We start from the raw sequence: 15,457 nt of genomic DNA, 5'->3' as shown, positions 1-15,457 counted from the left end.
TTTGAGCTGTCTCCCCCCCTGTGCTCTGTCTCTCTCCCCCTGTGCGCTTCCTCTCTCCCCCATCTGCTGTCTTCTCCTCTCATGTGATCTCTTCTTTGACCTGTCTAACCCATGTGCTCTCCCCCTAGTCTGCTGTCTCTCTCCTTCTGGTGCTGTATTCTCCCCTCATGTGCTGTCCCGTTTGAGCTGTCTCCCCCCCTGTGCTCTGTCTCTCCCCCCCTGTGCGCTTCCTCTCTCCCCCATCTGCTGTCTTCTCCTCTCATGTGATCTCTTCTTTGACCTGTCTACCCCATGTGCTCTCCCCCTTGTCTGCTGTCTCTCCCCTTCCGGTGCTGTGTTCTCCCCTCATTTGTTCTCTCGTTTGAGCTGTCTCCCCCCCTGTGCTCTGTCTCTCTCCCCCTGTGCGCTTCCTCTCTTCCCCATCTGCTGTCTTCTCCTCTCATGTGATCTCTTCTTTGACCTGTCTACCCCATGTGCTCTCCCCCTTGTCTGCTGTCTCTCTCCTTCCTGTGCTGTGTTCTCCCCTCATGTGTTCTCTCGTTTGGGCTGTCTCCCCCCCTGTGCTCTATCTCTCTCCCCCTGTGCGCTTTCTCTCTCCCCCATCTGCTGTCTTCTCCTCTCATGTGATCTCTTCTTTGACCTGTCTACCCCATGTGCTCTCCCCCTTGTCTGCTCTCTCTCTCCACCCCTGTGCTGTTGACTCGCCCTCCCTGAGCAGTGGGGTTACTCGGAGCCGGGCCTTGCAGGTGTTGCGGGGATGCAGTCGTTGCCTCGACCCGGTCCGTGCCCATGGCTGTCACATGAAAAATGGGCTTTTTGGATGAGTGGTTGTTCGACTACGCCACCTATGGTTTCTGGTGAAGGCCACCAGCGCTGCGACAGTCCTCTGAGGCTGGTGTTCTGGCAGCTTGGTTGGTACCACTCCCCACAGGCGGAGTAGGCCTCAGGGCAGTGATTGTTGAACTGTGTGGAGGTATGGTGGGTGCAGTGCCACGCAGGAATAAACAAGCGGAGGCGGTGAATGAAGTCATCCGAGTCTTTACTCACTTTAGATGAACTTTCAGCCGCAAAGCTACTCTCTGCTACACACGGTGTACTGCGGCCACCAGAAAGGGGGTTCAGCACTTCCCAGGTAGATCAGGAGCACCTGTCAAGACCCCGCTGGTGTGTTCCTCTCCTTCTTATCTCCTCCCGCTTGTGTTCCTCCCTGGGATCCACTAAGCCGCCGGGCTTTTCCAACAGTGACATGAAGTACACAGTCAGATATCGGGGGCCGGTCACCCCTCTTGCAGCAGGAGTCCCTCTGACTAGGCCAGAGTAAAGAATACAAGTGGCGACTCCACTCCGTCCGTATCCCCCTGGGATCCTTTTGCCTGTGGAGCCTATCTCCTCCGCTCCCCTCCAAGGCCTTCTTAGAACAGGACCCTGACCGGGCAGAGACACTTGTTAACTCTGACCCGCTCCTCGTCTCAAGGCCAGAGAATGAGGACCGCGAATCTTCCGCCAGCTACAGACTGTTGCTGGACCCTGACAGAAGACCCACAATCAAAGACCTTGAACTAAAGATGGCCAACTAATTTATATGATTCTGTAAGTGCTTCCTGTAAGTGTTTCCTCCACCCTCACCCACTACTTGGTTCCCCCTATCTTTGGTCCCCCCCCATCTCCTCTATCCCGGGCCGGGGCAGCACCCTGGTGCATTTAGGCCCCCTACAGGACAGGAGTGGTGTAGTGTTGAGTGTGAAGTGGGGTCCTGAGTGATGCTCCATCCTTACCTGGGAGAGGAGATACCACACCTCTGGGTGAGGTGCAGTACCCCTGTGGCGACTGAACCCTCAGGGGCGCCACACTGTCTTCTCCCCTCATGAGTTTTCTCGTTTGTGCTGTCTCCCCGTGCAGTAAATCAGATTGCCGCCATCTTTGTGCAGGCAGATAGCGGCGGTCACATTAAAACTGCGAATGTGCTCCTCCTGTACAAAGATGGCGGCAGTCAGTGAAGCATTCGGCTGATCCCGGCGGCGGCGTGTTTGCGACAGTGTTCCGCTGGTGGTACCACGCAAGAGGCTGCGTACGGCGTATACAGTGTGTGTGTGGTGCGTATGGCGTATACAGAGTGTGTGCGTGTGGGGTGGTGCGTACGGCATATACAGTGTGTGTGGTATGTATAGCGTATACAGAGTGTGTGTGGTGGTGTGTACGGCGTATATAGAGTGTGTGTGGTGTGTATGGCGTATATAGAGTCTGTGTGGTGTGTATAGCGTATACAGAGTGTGTGTGGTGGTGTGTATGGCGTTTATAGAGTGTGTGTGGTGGTGCGTACGGCGTATACAGTGTATGTGGCATGTACGAAGTATACAGTGTGTGTGTGTGGTGCGTACAGTGTATACAGTGTTTGTTTGGTACGGCGTATAGAGTGTGTGTGTGTGGTGGTGCATACAGCGTATACAGTGTGTGTGTGGGGGGGTGCATATTGCGTATACAGTGTGTGTGGGGGGTGCGTATGGCGTATACAGAGTGTGTGTGTGTGGTGGTGCATACAGCGTATACAGTGTGTGTGTGGGGGGGTGCATACTGCGTATACAGTGTGTGTGGGGGGGTGCGTATGGGGTATACAGTGTGTGTGGTGTTGCATACGGCGTATACAGTGTGTGTGTGGTGCGTACGGCGTATACAGTGTGTGTGTGTGTACAGCGTATACAGTGTGTGTGTTTGGTATGTACAGCATATACAGTGTGTGGTGGTGTGTACGGCGTATACAGTGTGTGTGTGGTGCGTACAGCGTATACAGTGTGTGTGTGTGGTGCGTACGGCGTATACAGTGTGTGTGTGTGTGTGTGTGTGTGTGGTGCGTATGGCGTATACATTGTGTGTGTGTGTGTATGGTGTATACAGTGTGTGTGTGTGTGTGGTGCGTACGGCGTATACAGTGTGTGTGTGGTGGTGCATACGGCGTATACAGAGTGTGTGTGGTGGTGCGTACAGCGTATACAGAGTTTGTGTGGTGGTGCGAACGGCATATACAGAGTGTTTGTGTGGGGGGTGCATATGGCGTATATAGAGTGTGTGGTGTTGCATACGGAGTATACAGTGTGTGTGTGGGGGGGTGCGTACGGCGTATACAGTGTGTGTGGTGTTGCATATGGCGTATACAGTGTGTGGTGCGTACGGCGAATACAGTGTGTGTGTGTGTGTGTGGTGTGTACGGCATATACAGTGTGTGTGTGGTGTGTACGGTGTATACAGAGTGTTTGTGTGTGGTGTGTACGGTGTATACAGTGTGTGTGTGTTGTGTATGGTGTATACAGTGTGTGTGTTGTGTATGGTGTATACAGTGTGTGGTGTGTATGGTGAATACAGTGTGTGTGTGTGTGTGGTGTGTACGGCGTATACAGTGTGTGTGTGTGTGTGGTGCGTACAGTGTATACAGTGTGTGTGTGTTGTGTATGGTGTATACAGTGTGTGTGTGTGTGGTGTGTATGGTGTATACAGTGTGTGTGTGTGTGGTGTGTACGGTGTATACAGTGTGTGTGTGGTGTGTACGGCGTACGGCGTATACAGTGTGTGTGTGGTGCGTACGGCGTATACAGTGTGTGTGTGGTGTGTACGGTGTATACAGTGTGTGTGTGTGTGTGTGTGTGTGTGTGTGGAGTGTACGGCGTATACAGTGTGTGTGTGTGTGGTGCGTACAGTGTATACAGTGTGTGTGTTGTGTATGGTGTATACAGTGTGTGTGTGTGTGTGTGGTATGTGCGGCATATACAGTGTGTGTGTGTGTGTGGTGTGTACGGCATATACAGTGTGTGTGTGTGGAGTGTATGGTGTATACAGTGTGTGTGTGTGTGTGGTGTGTACGGCGTATACAGTGTGTGTGCGGTGCGTACGGCGTATACAGTGTGTGTGTGTGGTGTGTACAGTGTATACAGTGTGTGTGGTGTGTACGGTGTATACAGTGTGTGTGTGTGTGTGGAGTGTACGGCGTATACAGTGTGTGTGTGTGGTGCGTACAGTGTATACAGTGTGTGTGTGTGTGTGTGTAGTGTACAGCGTATACAGTGTGTGTGTGTGGTGCGTACAGTGTATACAGTGTGTGTGTGTGGTGTGTATGGTGTATACAGTGTGTGTGGTGTGTACGGCGTATACAGTGTGTGTGTAGTGTGTACGGTGTATACAGTGTGTGTGTGTGTGTGTGTGTGTGGTGCGTACAGTGTATACAGTGTGTGTGTGGTGTGTATGGTGTATACAGTGTGTGTGTGTGTGGTGTGTACGGCGTATACAGTGTGTGTGGTGTGTACGGCGTGTACAGTGTGTGGTGGTGTGTACGGCGTATACAGTGTGTGTGTGTGGTGTGTACGGCGTATACAGTGTGTGTGTGTGGTGTGTACGGTGTGTGTGTGTGTGTGGTGTGTACGGTGTATACAGTGTGTGTGTGTGGTGTGTACGGTGTATACAGTGTGTGTGTGTGGTGTGTACGGTGTATACAGTGTGTGTGTGGTGTGTATGGCGTATACAGAGTGTGTGTGGTGTGTACGGTGTATACAGTGTGTGTGTGTGGTGTGTACGGTGTGTGTGTGTGTGGTGTGTACGGTGTATACAGTGTGTGTGTGGTGTGTACGGTGTGTGTGTGTGTGTGGTGTGTATGGCGTATACAGAGTGTGTGTGGTGTGTACGGTGTATACAGTGTGTGTGTGGTGTGTATGGCGTATACAGAGTGTGTGTGGTGTGTACGGTGTATACAGTGTGTGTGTGTGGTGTGTACGGTGTGTGTGTGTGTGGTGTGTACGGTGTATACAGTGTGTGTGTGGTGTGTATGGCGTATACAGAGTGTGTGTGGTGTGTACGGTGTATACAGTGTGTGTGTGTGGTGTGTACGGTGTGTGTGTGTGTGGTGTGTACGGTGTATACAGTGTGTGTGTGGTGTGTAAGGTGTGTGGGTGTGTGGTGTGTACGGCGTATACAGTGTGTGTGTGTGGTGTGTACGGCATATACAGTGTGTGTGTGTGGAGTGTATGGTGTATACAGTGTGTGTGTGTGGTGTGTACGGTGTGTGTGTGTGTGGTGTGTACGGCGTATACAGTGTGTGGTGGTGTGTACGGCGTATACAGTGTGTGTGTGTGGTGTGTACGGCGTATACAGTGTGTGTGTGTGGTGTGTATGGTGTATACAGTGTGTGTGTGTGTGTGGTGTGTACGGTGTGTGTGTGTGTGGTGTGTATGGCGTATACCGTGTGTGGTGGTGTGTACGGCGTATACAGTGTGTGTGTGTGGTGTGTACGGCGTATACAGTGTGTGTGTGTGGTGTGTACGGTGTGTGTGTGTGTGGTGTGTACGGCGTATACAGTGTGTGGTGGTGTGTACGGTGTATACAGTGTGTGTGTGTGGTGTGTACGGCGTATACAGTGTGTGTGTGTGGTGTGTACGGCGTATACAGTGTGTGTGTGTGTGGTGTGTACGGTGTATACAGTGTGTGTGTGTGGTGTGTACGGTGTATACAGTGTGTGTGTGTGGTGTGTACGGTGTATACAGTGTGTGTGTGGTGTGTATGGCGTATACAGAGTGTGTGTGGTGTGTGTGTGTGTGGTGTGTACGGTGTATACAGTGTGTGTGTGGTGTGTACGGTGTGTGTGTGTGTGGTGTGTATGGCGTATACAGAGTGTGTGTGGTGTGTACGGCGTATACAGTGTGGGTGTGTGGTGTGTACGGTGTGTGTGTGTGTGGTGTGTACGGTGTATACAGTGTGTGTGTGGTGTGTACGGTGTGTGTGTGTGTGGTGTGTATGGCGTATACAGAGTGTGTGTGGTGTGTACGGCGTATACAGTGTGGGTGTGTGGTGTGTACGGTGTGTGTGTGTGTGGTGTGTACGGCGTATACAGTGTGTGTGTGTGGTGTGTACGGCGTATACAGTGTGTGTGTGTGGTGTGTACGGTGTGTGTGTGTGTGGTGTGTACGGCGTATACAGTGTGTGGTGGTGTGTACGGCGTATAGTGTGTGTGTGTGGTGTGTACGGCGTATACAGTGTGTGTGTGTGGTGTGTACGGTGTGTGTGTGTGTGGTGTGTACGGCGTATACAGTGTGTGTGTGGTGTGTACGGCGTATACAGTGTGTGTGTGGTGTGTACGGTGTATACAGTGTGTGTGTGTGGTGTGTACGGTGTATACAGTGTGTGTGTGTGGTGTGTACGGTGTATACAGTGTGTGTGTGGTGTGTATGGCGTATACAGAGTGTGTGTGGTGTGTACGGTGTATACAGTGTGTGTGTGTGGTGTGTACGGTGTGTGTGTGTGTGGTGTGTATGGTGTATACAGTGTGTGTGTGGTGCGTACAGTGTATACAGTGTGTGTGGTGTGTATGGTGTATACAGTGTGTGTGTGTGTGTGGTGTGTACGGCGTATACAGTGTGTGTGTGTGTTGTGTACGGCGTATACAGTGTGTGTGTGGTGCGTACAGTGTATACAGTGTGTGTGTGTTGTGTATGGTGTATACAGTGTATGGTGTGTATGGTGTATACAGTGTGTGTGTGTGTGTGGTGTGTACGGCATATGCAGTGTGTGTGTGGTGTGTACGGCGTATACAGTGTGTGTGTGGTGTGTACGGCGTATACAGTGTGTGTGTGGTGTGTACGGTGTATACAGTGTGTGTGTGGTGTGTACGGTGTATACAGTGTGTGTGTGGTGTGTACGGCGTATACAGTGTGTGTGTGGTGTGTACGGTGTATACAGTGTGTGTGTGGTGTGTACGGTGTATACAGTGTGTGTGTGGTGTGTACGGCGTATACAGTGTGTGTGTGGTGTGTACGGCGTATACAGTGTGTGTGTGGTGTGTACGGCGTATACAGTGTGTGTGTGGTGTGTATGGTGTATACAGTGTGTGTGGTGTGTACGGCGTATACAGTGTGTGTGTGGTGTGTACGGTGTATACAGTGTGTGTGTGTGGTGTGTACGGTGTATACAGTGTGTGTGTGGTGTGTATGGCGTATACAGAGTGTGTGTGGTGTGTACGGTGTATACAGTGTGTGTGTGTGGTGTGTACGGCGTATACAGTGTGTGTGTGTGTTGTATACGGCGTATACAGTGTGTGTGGTGTGTACGGTGTATACAGTGTGTGTGTGGTGTGTATGGCGTATACAGTGTGTGTGTGGTGTGTACGGCGTATACAGTGTGTGTGTGTTGTGTACGCGTATACAGTGTGTGTGGTGTGTACGGCATATGCAGTGTGTGTGTGGTGTGTACGGCGTATACAGTGTGTGTGGTGGTGCGTACGCCGTATACAGTGTGTGTGTGGTGTGTACGGCGTATACAGTGTGTGTGTGGTGTGTACGGTGTATACAGTGTGTGTGTGGTGTGTACGGTGTATACAGTGTGTGTGGTGTGTACGGTGTATACAGTGTGTGTGTGGTGTGTACGGTGTATACAGTGTGTGTGTGTGGTGTGTATGGTGTATACAGTGTGTGTGTGTGGTGTGTATGGTGTATACAGTGTGTGTGTGTGGTGTGTATGGTGTATACAGTGTGTGTGTGGTGTGTACGGTGTATACAGTGTGTGTGTGTGGTGTGTACGGTGTATACAGTGTGTGTGTGTGGTGTGTATGGTGTATACAGTGTGTGTGTGGTGCGTACGGTGACGCGCCCAGGGGATGGGGATGACTCGGTACCCGGGCCTTTGCCTGGTTTTGGGGGTGACGCGGTGGTCGCTCCCGGGCCCGTACCCTGGGGTCACTCTTGAAAAAGGGGATTGGAACTTGGATAGAAAATAAAAATAAAGTAAATAGCTCGTGACGCCACCTGTGGTACCTGGTAAGGATTAACAGCGCTGCTGCAGACCTTTGTACAATATGTCGCCTAGATCCTTCTCACTCAGGAAATGAGCAGGAAGAAGAAACCTTGTACGTCCCGCGCTGTCTATGTGCTGAGAGGAAGGATCGGGGGGACATTGTGCAGGAAATGGGGAGAAGCTTTTACCCTCCATGTAATCCCCACACTGACACTTACATAGAAAATACCAGACCCCTCACCCCCACATACAATACGCAGATGACAATGGGACTGGATTTCTAGATTTCCTCTTCTTATCCGGGGTAATAAATCTTGAGGTCTGATATCACTATGGACGGATGCTTCACATTCTAAACATATGAGATTATCCGACCCCTAAAACCAGGAAGGATCTGTACCAGGGCATGAAGGGTTAAGTCCGTACAGAACAATGTAGTAATTTTCAAATAATGAGACCCCGGTGATGACAGAATTAATGTCACAATAGTGATCACCAGTCATGACATACTCCACAGTCTTACTCCCATCATCCGCCCTGTACGGACACTACTCACCCCACACAATGCTCAGTGGCTCCTCCAGGCTGCTGTGATCCACATAACAGGAGTAGCTGTTGCCCTCTTTGGGGGTCACTTCCGCGCTGACCCTGATCTGATAGGTGCCGTCAGGATTGGGGAGGACGGGTGTGGTCTCATATAAGTGAACCTCGTCCTCTCCGTTCTTCATCCACTTCACATCCACAGCTCGGGGGTAAAATCCGTACACCTGGCAGTGAAGCTTCATGGTGTCTCCTTTCTCCTGACCGGACACCTTCACCTGGGGCCGAACTGAGGGAAGAAGAAGAAGAGAGGAATGGAGTCCGTGCAGCACAGATCTGACCGGTCCTCCTGTCTGGGGGTCTGTACAATCAGCAGAGCCCCCTGTACTTTCTATAAGGCTACGTTCACATGAGCAGATTTCCGGTCCATGCGCACAATATTGGCCCATGTAATCTGCACTGTAGTCATTTTCCAATTGTCTAAATGAAGTAAAAATAAAATCCTGCAGCGAGAAGCGGTCTGATGTCTCACGTGTGTGAGCTGGAGGAGCGCATAAGGTTGTAGATGATCAGCCCCATCCACAATCTGCAGACATGACGGCCTGTGTATCTAACCATTTGTCTGAATGTAGCCTTGCAGAGAAGGAACCTGGGAAGCGACTAATAATAAGAAATGTCTATTACTCGGCTGCTCCATTATGACCTGCAAGACGAGGAGCAGAACCGTCCAGTGATGTGTGATACTGTCCTCTTGTCTGCCACCAGATGGCGCCATGTTAGAACCTCTTTATGACAACACTGAGATCTGATATAAGAAAGAAGAGAAAAGACTCAGGATATACAACCATGCACACCCAATATTAGAAAAATGAAAAAATCTTTATTACATGATTACAGACTGACAACACAGAAAAATAAAAACAATTAAAAACAGACAAAGCATAGCAATATTCATAGGGGAGGAATAATGTAGTGTTCCAAAGTAATAAATCCCCCTAAAGCCACAGGTATCATTTAATATAATATATTTACCATCTCATAATACAATAAGGCTTATTGACCAAGCTATGTCACCCTAATGAAGGGTGGCACAGTACCACTAGACCAAATATGGATAATAAACCACGTACTCCCAAATAATCGGACCATACATAATAATAAATAGATCAAAGAATAGAGGAATGAGTGGAAGTAGTAGTCTGCTTAAACTAGGGGCCCTTGTAATATCAGCGTATGTCAAAACATATCATCCCACCTGGTATACGATATGGGATCATAAATGAAGGCCCTATATATAACCAAGCAGACACTCTAAAGTGGTCAAAGGAAAAGGTCAAAAATAATAAAGTGACATAGTTACCTGTTGGCACCAGAGACTCTACGCGTTACGCTGCTAGACCGCAGCTTCGTCAGGGGTATGTTGTCAGTGGACACATGTGTATATGACGCGCCCCCTGGGCCAGTGTTGTTAGGGATACCCGGAGCCGGATCAGATGGGGGTTGTAGTCTCCGAGTGGCTGTGACCCGGTCCGTGCCCAGGGTGTCAAACTCAGTGTGTGGCAGTCCTTATGATGTTACTAGATGTTCTTTTGTGTCGACTACGCCACCCGTTGATTTGCGGTCAATACGGCCGCCACTGCAGCAGGGTCCACTGAGGCTGGTGATGTGTGTGCAGCTTAGGTAGTATAACCCCCAACGGGAGGGGTATAGCCTCAGGGGGTCAGCCGTGGAGGATGGTGGTTGTGAAGGTGCAGCAAGAAGACTCAGAGGCATAAAATGCAGTTCCAGGGTTTTACTTACTGGTGTTGCTCGGGTCACTGTGTACAGCAGTGACCACCCAAGCCGTGCTGCGTCCACCAGGTCCTGGACTCGGTCAACTCCCAGGCAACTCCGGAGTGTGTTCCTGAGCTCCTTTCTGTCTCTCCCTTCTTCTGGCCGTTCCCACCAGGGATCCACCTAAGTCCGGCTCCCTCGGGCCTCTTGTTGGTCAAGCCTCCTCTGGGCTCCCTGACCCTATTCTTGGTCTGCCTTCCGGGTGGATTTAGTGGGTGATCGTGGCAGATCCTGCCCACGACCTCCGGTTCCTGGCTAAGGTGTGCTGTAGCCTCTGCCAGCTTGGGATCCGGTACCCTGTTGCCGACCCTTCACCCTATTAGCTCTCTTATGGGCTCTTGGGGTCCCCTCTGCGCCTCTGGGTCTCTCTCTCTTCTCCTCTGCTCTGCTTCTCAGGCTCTCAGACAGACTGTCTGACTGGCTCACTGACTGGCTGACTGACAACTGACTGACCCTGATCTAAGATGGTGCCCACCTTATATACTCCCTCTATGTGTGAGCTCAGGTGACCAGCACCCAATGAGCTCCTAACTTTACCCAGGCTGCTCCCCCTATCTGCCCCTACACTACTGGGATGTTCCACCCCCCTCCCACTCCAGCCAGGAACAGACACTGTCGTACCTGCACATTTCTCTAGTGGGAGTACCATCGGTCTGTTCCCCGGAAATGGGATGTGTGTAGTGCATGCAGCCTACTAGCTCAGTTCCACACTCCATCCTTACCCGGGAGTGGAATACCACACCTCTGGGTTGAGGTGCAATACCCCTGTAGCAGCCGAGTCCTCAGGGTGCTACATTCCCCCCTGGTAAATCACAGCACGTCCTCGGGCTGTAAGATATAAAAAACATCCAAAACATACAATTTTTTTTCATAAACATAAACATAGAAAACATCATATAGATATCATCAGCAATAAACTTTTCATATATAACATTCTTGTTTCTGGTTCCTCCGGTCACGGTGCAACTTGTGACCGGGTAAAGTGCGACAGTCTCTCTTGGAATAAAACAGTTCCCTATAAAACCGGTAGGGGGCGCTTTAGGAAGCGCAACTATATACAAAGGAAATATGGCCGCTCTCAGTCCTCGGTCAGTGGGAATAGGGACACACGGGTTTCAGTTCAATTGGCTGGTCCCAACGGGGACTATATTTTAACTAGAACAGTTCTTATACCCTGACGGGTAACTATGTACAGTCTCTCTCTACCGTACTTCAACGACGGCGTCCTCCTGCTCTTTCTTGTTGGTTGGTTTCAGTTTCAGACCCGTCCGGGTCCTCTTGCTCCTCCTCACACCGCAGCTCCTCCTCCGTCAGGCGATGCACATGGAGGGCGTAGGGTCCTTTGGCACACTTGTGCCGGGTGAAGGTGACCTCGTCCCCTACGTACAGGTCACGACCTCTGTGTCCCTCCGGCAGATGGCTTTCTACGTCTCTGCGAGTTACAAAGACGTCGCCGGGGGTCTGATGGTCTCTGATAAAGCCCCATCCGTGCTGCATATTGAATTTTATCACAGTCCCGGTGGCACGGGGACCATGAGCTGCACGGGGTTTCCTCCTGGTGCGGCTCTTCTGCTCCGCGCTCCTTATCTGCGCTTGCTGTTCCCAGACCCGCCTCTCTCTCCGCTCCCTCTCGAAGACCTCGAGCTGCTGGCGGCAGCACTCTGCACGCTCCGCTGCGGCCGCCCGAGTCTCCTGAGTGAACCCCATGAGGTCTTCTCCAGTGGGGTCCCACTCGAACTGTGCCTCCTCCAGCGGGGGCGAGGTCCTCTTTACGGGCTTCGGAGCCGGAATCAGGGGCTCGTCTAGGGGTCTCTCTTTCCGGAGTCGGGGATGGTGAAACTCCGGTGGCCATATAAAGGGCTGCCCATCCGGGCACGTATGCTGGGCAAATAGATTTTCACCCAGGTGCGGCACTCTAGATGTTGAGGGCGCGTTGATGGTAGTGGCGCCCGGGTCGACCAGGCCTTGCGACCAGGCTTGGGGCACCCTAAAGGCAAAGGGCACCGTAAGAACGGCGGCGCCCGTGGTTACTCGGCCCTGCGGCCAGGCCGGTGGCTCCGCGGAGGTAGGGGGCGCTGTTGGTATTGCGGCGCCCGGAGGTACTAGGCCTTGCGACCAGGCCGGTGGTATTTCCTGCTTGGCCACGCTCGAGGTCGAGGCGTGTGACGTCACAGGGGTCGCGGCCGCGGTTTCCGGTTGAGGCCTAGTCGGCGGCGGTGACGATGCAGCGACGGGCACGGCAGGGGGAATTTCGGGCTCTGCGACGGGGAGCTGGGGCAGGCACGCGGTTTCCCGGCTCGGGGTAGAGACGTCCCCTTTACCTGCCTCCGTCCGTTCAGCTCCCTTCTCGGCGCCGTCTCCTGCCTTCATTCCTCCTGCGCCATCCTCAGAGGCGGTCTGTCTCCTCGTCTCGGGTGGCGTGCTTCGCTGGCGGGTTCCAGCCTGCTGGGCCATCTCTCTGCTCCATGCGGCCAGTACGTCCCGCTGCACTCGGGCCATCCTCCGTGCGAGGCCCTCCAACGCGGTCTGTGCACACTCCCGGTCTCGGGGGAGCTGTGCTAGGATCTCCAGCAGGCCTTCTGGAGTGGCGACCTGCAACAGGCTCCTGACCACTGGGTCGGTGCTGCCTGACTCTCCCTCCATCTCCGGGTAGGCTCTCTCTGGACTCTCTTCCAGACGTCTTGTCTCCGGGTGCGCTCTCTCCAGACTGCTCCAGGCGACACCCATCTTTGTTCTCTTGTTCTGTCTCCGCCCACATCGAGGGTGGTCCCGGGGCAACTTTGTGATTGTCAGTTCCAGGGGCAGTTCTCTTACGCTGATGGACACTTCCAGCATCACAGTCTCTGTTGGTGGGCGCGGTTTCCGCTTTTGGCGCCATTCTTCGACCTGGCCTACGATGGGAGGTGGCCTCTTGCCACCCTCTGGCACGCCCATAATGGCGTCCGCTCTTCCAAGGCGGGAAATCTTTGGAAATGGCGGGAATCGTCTCCCAGTGGCGGGAAACTCCATGGATGGCGGGAAAAAGCTGCAAATGGCGGGCAACCGGCGGGAAACGACCTGTGATGGGGTCCGTTAGCGGGGACCCTCCGGAACCGGCGGGAGACTTCTTTTTGAGGTAACGGTGAACTTTTCTTCAGGCACGCAGTACCCGGTTGTTGCGGGCACGAGATCCTGCCGACTACGCCAAAGTTGACGCGCCCCCTGGGCCAGTGTTGTTAGGGATACCCGGAGCCGGATCAGATGGGGGTTGTAGTCTCCGAGTGGCTGTGACCCGGTCCGTGCCCAGGGTGTCAAACTCAGTGTGTGGCAGTCCTTATGATGTTACTAGATGTTCTTTTGTGTCGACTACGCCACCCGTTGATTTGCGGTCAATACGGCCGCCGCTGCAGCAGGGTCCACTGAGGCTGGTGATGTGTGTGCAGCTTAGGTAGTATAACCCCCAACGGGAGGGGTATAGCCTCAGGGGGTCAGCCGTGGAGGATGGTGGTTGTGAAGGTGCAGCAAGAAGACTCAGAGGCATAAAATGCAGTTCCAGGGTTTTACTTACTGGTGTTGCTCGGGTCACTGTGTACAGCAGTGACCACCCAAGCCGTGCTGCGTCCACCAGGTCCTGGACTCGGTCAACTCCCAGGCAACTCCGGAGTGTGTTCCTGAGCTCCTTTCTGTCTCTCCCTTCTTCTGGCCGTTCCCACCAGGGATCCACCTAAGTCCGGCTCCCTCGGGCCTCTTGTTGGTCAAGCCTCCTCTGGGCTCCCTGACCCTATTCTTGGTCTGCCTTCCGGGTGGATTTAGTGGGTGATCGTGGCAGATCCTGCCCACGACCTCCGGTTCCTGGCTAAGGTGTGCTGTAGCCTCTGCCAGCTTGGGATCCGGTACCCTGTTGCCGACCCTTCACCCTATTAGCTCTCTTATGGGCTCTTGGGGTCCCCTCTGCGCCTCTGGGTCTCTCTCTCTTCTCCTCTGCTCTGCTTCTCAGGCTCTCAGACAGACTGTCTGACTGGCTCACTGACTGGCTGACTGACAACTGACTGACCCTGATCTAAGATGGTGCCCACCTTATATACTCCCTCTATGTGTGAGCTCAGGTGACCAGCACCCAATGAGCTCCTAACTTTACCCAGGCTGCTCCCCCTATCTGCCCCTACACTACTGGGATGTTCCACCCCCCTCCCACTCCAGCCAGGAACAGACACTGTCGTACCTGCACATTTCTCTAGTGGGAGTACCATCGGTCTGTTCCCCGGAAATGGGATGTGTGTAGTGCATGCAGCCTACTAGCTCAGTTCCACACTCCATCCTTACCCGGGAGTGGAATACCACACCTCTGGGTTGAGGTGCAATACCCCTGTAGCAGCCGAGTCCTCAGGGTGCTACATATATTAAATAGTCTATCCAATTTAGTGTGATTCCCTTCAGGTGAAAATAAATACCCTCACTAAGTCTCTCCAGTATCGTGGCGGATCGAACGATCATTTCCTGTTTCCAAAGCGTGCGGCCCACGTGCTATGGTATGACACAACCGGAATTGATTAAGACGTCATATCCGGTCGGCGAAGCGCCGCCCCTTCCTATCACTCATGCGTTCCACCCAGACGCCATGGTGGAACGCAACCGGAACTAGACAGGAAACATCATATCCGGTTCTAGGAGCCGCCCCCATTGGGATCGCACGGGACATGGTCCCACAGCCACAAAAAAGAAAACAAAAAACAAGGCGCAAAAAACATATGTATATGTAAAGAAACACCCCCAGAAGTAGCGCGTCCGCTACAAAAAATGCACCGGTACAGAGACAAGAGGGCTAGCCCTAATCAAGAAAAATGCCTGACTAGGCCAAGAACAAGATGAAAGATGTAATTAGAATCAGAAAGTCACCAAATGTGCATAAGAGTGTGACCAATCATGACAATACAAACATAGACATAAGACAAACCAACCACAAATGAACATAAAACAGACAACAATCATATACAGATTGTGGGCCATTACAAGGTGGCTGATAAAGTCTAATGACAATACATATAATATGCATATAGATGTAAGGGCATGGCATTTGCAATGATGACCAGAGATTAGCTTGTTGTAAAATTAAAATTAAAATTAAGGAGATGCACAAGCCAGCCACACGAGAGAAGATAACCGGAAAAATGGAGGAGAAAGAGAAAGGAAAAAGGAGGAAACCAGAGGGCCCTCAATCCAAAACGGGACTCTAACAGAAAGGATACCATGGGAATTTAAGCCAAGTAACCACTGACAACATACCCCTGACGAAGCTGCGGTCTAGCAGCGTAACGCGTAGGGTCTCTGGTGCCAACAGGTA

The sequence above is a fragment of the Phyllobates terribilis genome, unplaced genomic scaffold (assembly GCF_046119375.1).
Source record: "Phyllobates terribilis strain yellow unplaced genomic scaffold, ASM4611937v1 Scaffold_7__3_contigs__length_470593459, whole genome shotgun sequence".
Taxonomy (NCBI): domain Eukaryota; kingdom Metazoa; phylum Chordata; class Amphibia; order Anura; family Dendrobatidae; genus Phyllobates; species Phyllobates terribilis.
Note: the sequence above shows the minus strand (reverse complement) of the source record.